We start from the raw sequence: 10552 nt of genomic DNA, 5'->3' as shown, positions 1-10552 counted from the left end.
GGAGGGGGGGGGGAGATGGCTCCCTAGTCAGAAGAGAATTGCTATTTTGCACCCCCAAATCCCTGCTGCTCCCCTCCCCAACAGGGGCGGGGGAGGCGAAGGGAGTCTTGCTGGCTTTGCTTTGAGGGGTGGGGGAGGCAGACTAGAGCAGGGGGTCACAAAGCTGACGGGAATTCTGGGAGTTAAAGTCCACCAGGCTTAAAGTTGCCAAGGTTGGTGACTCCTGGACTAGAGGACCCCCTGGGCCCAAACTATTACTAGAGGGACCCTCCAGCCCTGACTCTGCACCCCAACTCTGCTGGGCCTGCGGTCCTTCTCACTTTGCTGGCAAGGCTCAACGAGTGCAAAGTCTGCACAAGTAACACAACTCCATGTGAATCACTCAGCCCAGAGGGGGGGGCTCTTTAAGACTTGTGGACTTCGACTCCCAGCGTTCCTCTGGCTAAGGAATTCTGGGAATTGAGGTCCACAAGCCTTAAAGGGGCTCCAGGTTGCACACGGCTGATTTCGCCGATTTGTAGCCCAGAATAACATAAACCCAATCGAACAGCCACACAGGCAGAAAACATGGATCCCTTCTCTCCATAACCTCCGCCTGCATTGGGCACCTTGGCATAAACATCCCTGTGCCAAGCCACACCTCCCTTCCCCTCCCTCCCTCTCCCTGCACCCTCCCCCCTCTAATAACCCTCCTGGGCAGGTTGAGTGAGTCCCTATTCGGTACGGGGAGCGGGTCCCCCCCCCCAAGGGAAGCAGCAGGGGCCGCTGACCCCGGGCACCTTCATAAGTCCCGCTGCCCATGAGAAGATCAGCTGCCTCACCCAGAAGTTGCAAAAGGTTTGGGGTGCAGGATGAGCCCCAGCGTCTAGTTCCTCCCAAGACCTCCAATCTCTTCCAAGAACAGAATCCTAGGGACCCTGGAGGTCATCCAGTCCAACCCCCTGCTCAAGGCAGAAATCCTCAAACCATCCCTGTTAAATGGTGTTCCAGGCTATTTTTGAAGCCTCCGGTGATTTGATGCTGGGATGGAGAACAACAGAGCTGAAGGTGCTTTGAAGGTCCTCTAGTCCAGCCCCCTGCTCAGGCAGGATACCCTATACCCGTGATGGTGAACCTATGGCCCGCCTGCCAGAAGTGCCACACACGGCTGGCTCATATTTAAGGGATCGTCCACTAGGACCCCAAGGCCCTTCTCACCATTGCACGTCCACCCCGAAATGAGGACCCAGGCGGTTGGGGTCAACGTCCTGGTTCTGTAAACCGCTTAGAGAGGGCTGGGAAGGCCTGTGCAGCGGTATGGAAGTCTAAGGGCTATGAGAGTTTGGGGCACAAGTTGGCTCTCCAGGAAACGGCTCTCTTTGGGGAAGAAGAGGCTGACACGCTTAGTGGCAGTCATTGGGGGACCCCTGAAGGCTGCAGGGGGGATTTCTCCCTTCACCCTGGGAATGCCGCATCAGTTTCTCCCTGTTGTGGCTCGCCAGTGGCCAGCGGAGCTGGCAACAGATTTGGACAGTGAGGAGGTTGGGGAGGAACCTGGGCCAGTCCTGGAGTCTGGGGAAGGCTCGGACGAGGGCTCTGCGTCAGAGGCAGAGGGGGGGCCAGGGCCATCCGACAGTTCTCAGCTGCCTTCAGAGTCAGAGATCAGTGGGGCAGAAGAACAGCTGGAGCCTGTTCCTGATGTGCGCATGCACAGAGCTGCCAGGAGAAGGGAAGAGTTAAGGAACAAGGGCTGACTTGGGAGTAAAGGCACAGGTGGACGGTGAATGGCCCCTCCCATAGGGAATGAAGAGGAAGGAAAGGGGGGAGGAGTTTGCAGGAGACACTTAGTTCACTTAGTGTGAAGATTTGTTCCTGACTCTCAGAGACTCTTTGCCAAGCATTTTCCTGTACAGCGTTTGGAAGATCTTGGCCTGGCAGCTCTCCAAGCCTGATAAGGTCTGTGGTTGTAAATTCACCCTGGAAAGACGGTTTCCCAGGACTTTGCTGGAGCTTCGGAAAAAGGGGTCAGGGGTCTGCAGGGGGGTGGAGTGCAGACTAGGTCAGAATGCCTCCCATTTCACAAGAATGCAGACCAGGCCTGTGCACCCCCCCCCCCAGATGGCGCCGGGCACGGATGTGGCTTCCCTCCTCTGCAGGCTGTAAAAGCCGTCCTTGACTTACAATCATTCATTTAGTGGCCGAAGTTACGGCGACGCTGAAGAAAGTCACTTTTGTCCGGTTTTCACACTTATCACCACCGCAGAATCCTCGTAGCCACGTGATCAAAATTCAGACCCTTTTGACAACCAGCCTGTCCTTATGACGGCTGCAGCGTCCGGAGGTTGCAGAATACCTTTTTGCGACCCTCAGACAAGCAAAGTCGGATTCGTGAGCCAGGCGTCGCGACGACACAATGTGCGGTCTCAATAGTCCGAGACCGCCGTTGATTCTTTTGCCGCTGTAACGGTCCGTATGGACCTAAGCCGTCCCGAAGAGACGGTGAAAGGGAGGCAAATCCTTGGTGGTCACAGGGATATCGCAAAGTCCCTGTTTGACCCAAGGGAAGCTCTCCAAATCGGCGGTAAATAGACAGCCCCCGGGAAGGTCGTAAAAGAAGCGAGGGAAGTCCTAAGCAGAATTGTCAGTCGGGGTACAACTCAACTCTAACAACGGTCTTGCTTAGCAGTGGAAATTTTGGGGTCCCTTGTGGTCATAAGTCGAGGACTATCTGTCCCACTTCAGGGAAGGGGAGGTTCCTCCTGCTGAGGGGAGATGGAGGGGGAGGAGCCCCTTTGAAGCAGCCTCTGCCAGGCCAAGGACGGCGGAGGAGTTGCAGGGGCCTCTCCCCTCACCCCCAGCCCCCCCAGCCCCCCCAACAGCCCTGGGCTGCAGGGCCCTTCCTGATGAGACTTGCAGAGGATTCCAGAAGGTTTCCGTCGGCTGCAGCACCAGTTGCCATGCGTCCCCCAGAGCACACTTGACTTGTGTCTCAACTTCTGAGGCTGAGGCCTCCCCCCCCCCCCTGCAGAAGACAGGCCCCCATCAATCATTCCTCTCCCGGGGAGCAGCTCCCCCCCCCATTGACTGGCCCCACTTCTCACACCTGGAGCTCTTCCACTTCCTTTATTCATGGTCCTCTGCTCTAATTAAGTTATTAAATTGGTCTCTATTGCAAAGGTGGCACCAGATGGTAACAACACATTAGAGCAATTAAACTATTACTTAATATTAGCCAAGAGTGGTAGAGTTGCTTTGGATAACAAGTTGGGTGCATTATAAATTAAATAGATAGTAGATGATATATGGATGGATGGATGGATGGATGGATGGACAGATAGATTAGAAATAGATATACAGAAAGAGCTGATAGATGCTAAATAGATAGTTATAGATTATATATAGATAGAGAGAAAGAGAAAGATGACAGATGATGGATGGATAGACTAGGAGAGAGAAAGTGAGATTTTTTTTAAAAAGCCCAGTAATGATCACCAAGGATCCGCCCTAACAAAGACCCCTCAAATACAATGTCTGTGCTTTAGGAGGAAGTAAACCGAGCCCCCTCCCCACCAATTGATCTCAATCCTTTATTCCAGGGGTCTCCAAACTTGGAAACTTTAAGACCTGTGGATTTCCACTCCCGCCTCTGCTGGTTGGGGAATTTTGGGAGTTGATGTCCACAAGTTTTAAAGCTGGCAAGGTTGGAAAACACCCCCCCCCCCCATTTCATTGAATGAAGTGAGCTCCCCTGTCTTACCTTTACTCCACTGCATCAATGTCTGAGTGAGCTTTAAAAGGCCTGATTCCTCTTGGCTTTTTGCTGCCATAATCAACTATCCCAGTTCTTCTACTGCGGTTTTATTCAGGATCCCAGAAACATTTTCCCTCCATCTCTTGAAATTACAAAGCAACAAGTTTCTTTCTTTATCAAATTATGAGCAGTTTGACACCTCCAGGCAAGAACCCCACTGGCATCCACAACTGGGCACAGCTGCCAGCGAAGAGGATGCAAAATTTTGCAATTAGAAAACTTTATTCTCTTCCCTCCCCAACAGACAGTCAAGCTGCTAAACCTTTGAGGACATAAAAGTCCCCAACTGACTTCTCCTCTCCTTGATATTTATATCCCTCCCTTTCTTAGCTTTACAAATAAATCAGGGTGCTGAACTTACCTAATACTCCTCCCCCCCCTCTTATTTTCCCCATGGCAACCCTGTGAGTTGGGCTGAGAGAGCGAGAGGGGGGGGGACTGGCTCAAAGACACCTAGCTGGCTTTCGTGGCTAAGGTGGAACTAGAATTCACCATCTCCTAGACCTAATGAGTGGCCCAAAGTCACCCAGTCGGCTTTCATGATTAAGATGGAACTAGAATTCCCCATCTCCTGGTGACCGGTGCCAGATCATCTAGAAGTCTTTCATCCCTAAGGAAGGACTAGAACTCCCAGTCTCCTAGTTTCTAGCCTATATCTTAACGACGAGACCAAGCTAGATCTCATGGTAGGTTTTCTTGTGGAAAAATGCTGTCTGTCTGTCAGAGGGGTCGTCCCACTCGTGGCGTTACCCCACCCCCTCTTGGCTAAAGAAGAGAAGGGCTCTTGAGTTCCTCCTCGCGGTCGGACGCCCCCCCCCCCATTCTGCAACCCCCTCCCCTCGGCAGCGTGGAAATCCAGGGCTCCCCAGCAGCACGCGAGAAAGGCCAGCACGGCTGGGGAGGAAGCTGGGCGAGGGCTGGGGTCCCTCCGCTCTGCACCCCCCAACGGTGCCTTTTCCCCCTGGGCTTGGTTTCTTCCTTGAAAACGTTTCGCTTTCTGGAGAACCGAAGAAGCTTCCTGGGCGAGAAGCGAAGCGTCTTCAAGGAAAAACCAAGGAAGTCCCGTCGCCCTTTGGAGGAAAAGCCCCTTTGGGGCAGCCACGGCCCGGGGGGGGTTGAGACCCTCCCTCGGGGGGGGGGTGGCAGAGGGTGGGGGGCAGCGGCTGCGGGTGGAGCCGGGGGAGCAGCAGCGGGGCAGGGAGGCCAACGGGCGCTCCCAGGCCACGCAGAGCCCCGTTGGGCTGCGGGAGGGGCAGGGGGAGGCGGAGCGGCTCTTTGCGGTGGAGAGATTCACCTGTTGCACCAGAAAAGCAGCCGGGAAAGGGCAGGGCAGGGCTGGGCTTGGCAGGGCCGGGCAGCGGGGCGGGGCTCCTCCCGGCAGGCATTTAATCACAATAATTACAAAGACAAGGACGTGTTTACTGAGAAAATAACAAATTGCCAGCCAGGCAGCTGCACCCCCCCCCTCGACCCCATGGGGTCCTTTGAGGGCTTTGCTCTAGGATGGCTCGGCTCTGTAGAGGGGAGCCTGGGGGGGGGGGGCTGCTTGCAACTCCCATGTAGCCAGAAGCCCCCTCCCAAGGAAGGGAGGGAGGGAGGAAGGATGGATGGATAGAGGAAGGAAGGAGAGAAGGTTAGAGGAAGGAAGGAAGGAAGGAAGGAAGGAGGGAAGGAAGGAAGGGAAGATAGAGGAAGGATGGCAGGAAGAATAAAGGAAGGAAGCAAGAATAGAGGAAGGAAGGAAGAATGAATAGAAGGAAGGAGGGAGAAAGAATAGAGGAAAGAAGGAAGAATTAGAGGAAGCAAGGATAGAGGAAGGAAGCAAGAAGAGATGGAAGGAAGGAAGGAAGGAAGGAAGGAAGGAAGGAAGGAAAGAAGAATAGAAGGAAGGAAAGGAGGGAAGGAAGAATAGAGGGAGGGAGGAAGAATAGAGGAAGATGGAAGAATGGTGGGAGGAAGAAGGGAGGGATGAGAAGGAAGGAAGGAAACGGGATAAATAGGAAATGGATGGATGGAAGGAAGGAAGGGAAGGAGGGAGGAAGGAAGAATAGAGGGAGGGAGGAAGGAGAAAGGAAAGAAAGAATGGAAGAATGGTGGAAGGAAGGAAAGAGGGAGGAGGAATGAGAAGGAAGGGGGAAGAAGGAAGAATAGTGGATGGAAAGAAGGAAGGAGAAAGGAAAGGAAGGAAGAATGGTGGGGGGAAGGAAAGGAAAGGGGAGGGAGGGATGAAAAGGAAGGGAAAGGGACAAAGAGGAGATGGGTGGATGGAAGGAAGGAAGGAAGAGAAAGGAAGAAAGAGAAGGGAGGGAGGGAGAGAACAGGACAAAGAGGGGAAGGAAGGAAGGAATCCCCTCTGGGCCCTGCACAGGGTGAGGCTGAAAGGACCCTGGTGATTCCGGAGTGCCTTGCCCTTCATGCTTCCGGTCCTCATCGTCTCCCTGGGTGCCTTCTCCCTCCCTCTCCCTTCCCGCAGGCAAAGCATCTGAAGGATTAATTTGGATTCATTAAGAAGAGCAGAGTTTCTCAGGACGGAGGGGGTGGGGTCAGTCGCCTCGGCTTTCTTCGGGTCTGGCAGTTCAGCTGATTCCTCTGGCAGAGCCTCCCACGGAAAACACCCTCGCAGGAAGGTTGTGTAGGGGCCTCCGGAGCCCAAAGGCCCAGGCATGGAAGAGAAGGAGGAGGAGGAGGAGGAGATGGCCTCATCCAGCATCCCCGTGGAAGAAAAGCCCCTCTCTGCAGGTCCCCATATGTTCATCACGCAGGGGAGGTAGACTTCCTTGGCAGCTGGAGGTTCCACACCTCCCACTCACCTTTTAGAAAAAACTCATAAGCAAACACGGGCATTGGCTCCCAACTTGTGGGAATGCAGCATCCAGAGTTAGGCTCTTTGTGGGATCTGGCGAGGGGCCACGGCTCACCCCACTTCAGAGCAGGCGAGCATCCTGGTCTGGCCTACAAGCCAGCATGCCAAAAAATCTTGTGTGCTGAACCTGCAGTAATTCCAGTAGCAACTCACCTCTGGTCTCCTGCCTCATCATCAGGCAACTTTTTCCGGCTCCACAATGCCCTTCCTGAAATGGAGCCATTGGGCTGCAGAAAGTGGAACTCACTGCCACAAGACTGAGTGGTGCTGCTGCCTTTACAGTTCATAGAGTTCTAGAGTTGGAAGTGGCCTAAGAGAGCATCTAGTCCAGCCCTCTTATGGGCCGATGCCAGTTTGGCAGCCTCTAGCAAAAGGCAGAAAACCTGCCTGTTGGTCACTCAGAGATGGCAGGGACCGGATGGCACAGAGAAACTCCACCCACCCACCCCCAAGATCTCTGCACCAATGAAATGAACTCGCAAAGGAGAGTTCACACCAGTCCCCCCCCCCCCGCTGCACAAGGTAGGGGGCCAGGAGGGTCCTCCTGCCCATCTAGACACCTTCCGGGGGGGGGGACACACCTTGGAAGCCTTTGATCTCAATTCCCCCTACCTCAATCAACCCTCCCCAAATGTCAGGACAGAATTCCCACCTGGGCAAGGACTGTCCTCCCCCCTCCGGGGCTGGGAATTTGTGGGTACAGCAGGAGCTGAAGTCCGGGTTGAGAATTCCTAGCGGACAATCCCTTAAAGAGAGCCAGCTGCCCAAAGGGCCAACGGAATCCTGGGCTGCATCAACAGACAGGGATAGAATCTAGATCAGGTGAAGTGTTAGTACCACTTTACAAGGCCTTGGGAAGGCCACGCCTGGAATATTCTGCATCCAGCTTTGGCTGCCATGTTGTAAAAAAGATGTTGAGTGCAGAGAAGAGCAACAAAGATGAATTTAGGGGACTGGAGGCTAAAACATATAAGGAACGGTTGCAGGAATGTCTAATTTATTAAAAAGAAGGACCGGGGGGGGGGGGGGGAAACAAGATAGCAGCCTTCCAATATCTCAGGGGCTGCCCCAAAGAAGAGGGACTCAAGCTGTTCTCCAAAGCACCTGAAGGCAGGACAAGAAGCAACGGGTGGAAACTGATCCAGGAGAGAAGCTACCTGGAACTAAGGAGGAATTTCCTGACAGTTAACCATTGGGAGATCTTTCCACCAGAAATTGTGGCTGCCCCATCACCAGGGGCTTTTCAGAAGAGGCTGGAGAGACCTTGGGCTGGAATGGGAACCTATGGCACAGTGGGCGTACCAGAGGTGGCACATAGAGCCCCGTATGTAGGCACGTGTGCCGTTGCCAGCTGTGCTGGGAATCCGAAGACCAGCTGGCCGGTACGCATGCCAGAAACCAAAAGACCAGGCAGGCACACGCTCCTGTTTGGGCACTCAGTGCCGAAAAGATTTGCCATCACTGGGATAGCATCTCCCGCCTGAGCAGGGGGTTGGACTAGAAGACCTCCAAGGCCCCCTTCTGTCACTCTGAGCTGTGCCCCCCTGAGAGGCCAAGTGCCATGGGAACATTGGCACCTTGCTGGTAGAATTGGCACCCGGAGCCCCAGAGCTGCCCTCGGCCTCTGGTTGTCTGCCTCTTCCTCCTGTTCCTTGATTTATCTGTCCCGTCTCCACATCAGAGGGCCAGGTACCCAGAAGGAGGCCTGGTAGAGATTAATAGGAAGAAAACCGAGAATACCGGCTTGTTGGCACAGACACAAAAGCAGTTGTGGTGGAATTAAGTGCCGGGAAGAAAGACACACGTTGGCAGAAAAATAAAAAAATGCAAGCTTTCTAAGTTAGGCTGGATCTGGTTATTTCTCTTAAGAGCCTTGGAGGGTAATATTCAGGGCGGAAGGGGGTGGGGGCAGGGATGGGCCAGGAGAACTGCTTAGACAGTCCTGACTTCAATGGGAATTTCACCCCTTTGTTATGGGCAAGGCTGACATCCCCTCCCTGCCCAGGGGGGGGGGGGGGGGCTCCACCTTCTCTGTTGAGCAGAAAAGCAAAAGGATACCAGGGGAGGGGTCTCTTTGGGATGGAACCTCCTGCCCTCCGGGGGGGAGGGGGCTTTGGGGGGCAGGGAAAGAAGGGGGCGCCTAGGATCCCTTTTGCCCACAATTCCTCCCCAGAATCTTCAGTGGGGGGGTCTCCTTTAAAGAGCTGCCTTCCTTTCTTTCTTTTATGAAGATTTTTTTTCTAAAATTGTCATAATATAAAATGTAAATGCAACTAAAAAGGAGAAGAAGGGGGGGGGAAGGGAGGGGTAGGAAGAGGGGAAAGGGGGAAAAATAAGCATTGACTGCCAACATTTTTCAGTGCCCAGTGGGGGCTGTGAAGGTGTGTAGGCACAAACACCGGCACATAACTAAAGAAGAAACCCAAAACGGCAGTTGCCTTCAAAATAGTGGCCGTAATTGAGCCCAACATTTCTACTATTGTGGGATATTTGTTAAGTGAGTGTTTTCTTGCCACAGTTGTGGTGAATCTGATTAAGTGAATCAGTGCTTAAGGGCTTAAGTTAGTCACCTGGTTGTTGTGAAACTGGATTCCCCCTTGACTTCGTTTGTCAGAACGTCGCAAAAGGGGATCTTGTGACACCAGGACACTGTGACCGTCACCAAACACAACTCAGTTGTCAAGCATCTGAATTCTGATCACATGAAAGCTGTGAAAAACGGTCATAAGTCACATTTTTCAGTGCTGTTGTAACTTTGAGTGGTTATTAAACAAATGGTTGTAAGCTGTCTATCCATACGAGCAAATTCACTGTCCGGAGAGAGGCAGCCAAAGGGCCAGATGAGGCCCAGTCTGGATTAACAGAATGACAGAGTTGGAAGGGACCATGGAGGTCTTCTAGACCAACCCTTGCTCAAGCAGGAAATATTAACTTTAAAGCGACACAGACAGACAGACAGAGACATTCAGAAAACGGACTTGGTTCCCTTCGGAGTCCCTGTTTCAGCTGTCCCACTCCGCAGTCCAGAGGTGGGTTGCTCCCGGTTTTACTACCGGTTCACTTCGTGCTTGCACAGAACAATTTACAGTGAACTGCGCACACACTACTAAACAACATGCTGCTAACAGCAGCGGCAACTGGGTAGCTGGTTCAGGGGCGTGGCCAGCCTGTGTTGCTGTCGGTTCTGCGACCCAGGCCAAAATACCACTCCCGGTTCAGCCAAACTGGGCCAAACCGGGAGCAACCCACTCTGCCAAAGTGCCATAAGTGGAGGGCAGGGCAGACCCTGTTCTGGGGGTTGGTCAGGGTGGGTTCTTGGGGCCACGAGGAAGGAAGGGCGTTCACCTGGCATTGGCCCCAGGGGGCTCGGTGGATGAGGCTGGCTGGGGGCGGATCAAGCGTCCTCCGGGTCCTGACTGGTGCTCCTGCCCTCGGGGGGGGGTTATTGGGCGGTGAGGGGGAGAGAAGGAAGGGCCACCTCCCATTTTGACCCCCTTGAATACTCTAGAGCAATGGGGAAGGGGCTTGGGGGGGGAATCACCGCCCATCCTGGTGTCTCAGCTGGAAAACGGGCCAAAACTTTGCAAGTTGCAGCTTTCTTTGAAAAATCATAATTCTTTATTTGTCAGTGCACATCTGTACAATGAGATTGGTTGAGCTCCCTCCGTGCACCTTCCTCCAACACAATACAACTCACAGTGGAGACAGAAAATCCCTGACCCAATAAATCAGTCCCATTGCACCAGTGTGAGTGTGTTACACGTTGGGCCGGCCCTGCAAGTCCATTGTGCTACGTAGTTAGGAGGTTACTTCTCACTCAGGAGCCTGACAGCCCACGGATGGAAACTGCCCTTCAGCCTCTTTGAGCGCCTGCCTCTGCTTCTCCAACTCCTTCCCCA

Source organism: Natrix helvetica (genome assembly GCF_964273705.1).
Source record: "Natrix helvetica genome assembly, chromosome: 2".
Taxonomy (NCBI): Eukaryota; Metazoa; Chordata; class Lepidosauria; order Squamata; family Natricidae; genus Natrix; species Natrix helvetica.
Note: the sequence above shows the minus strand (reverse complement) of the source record.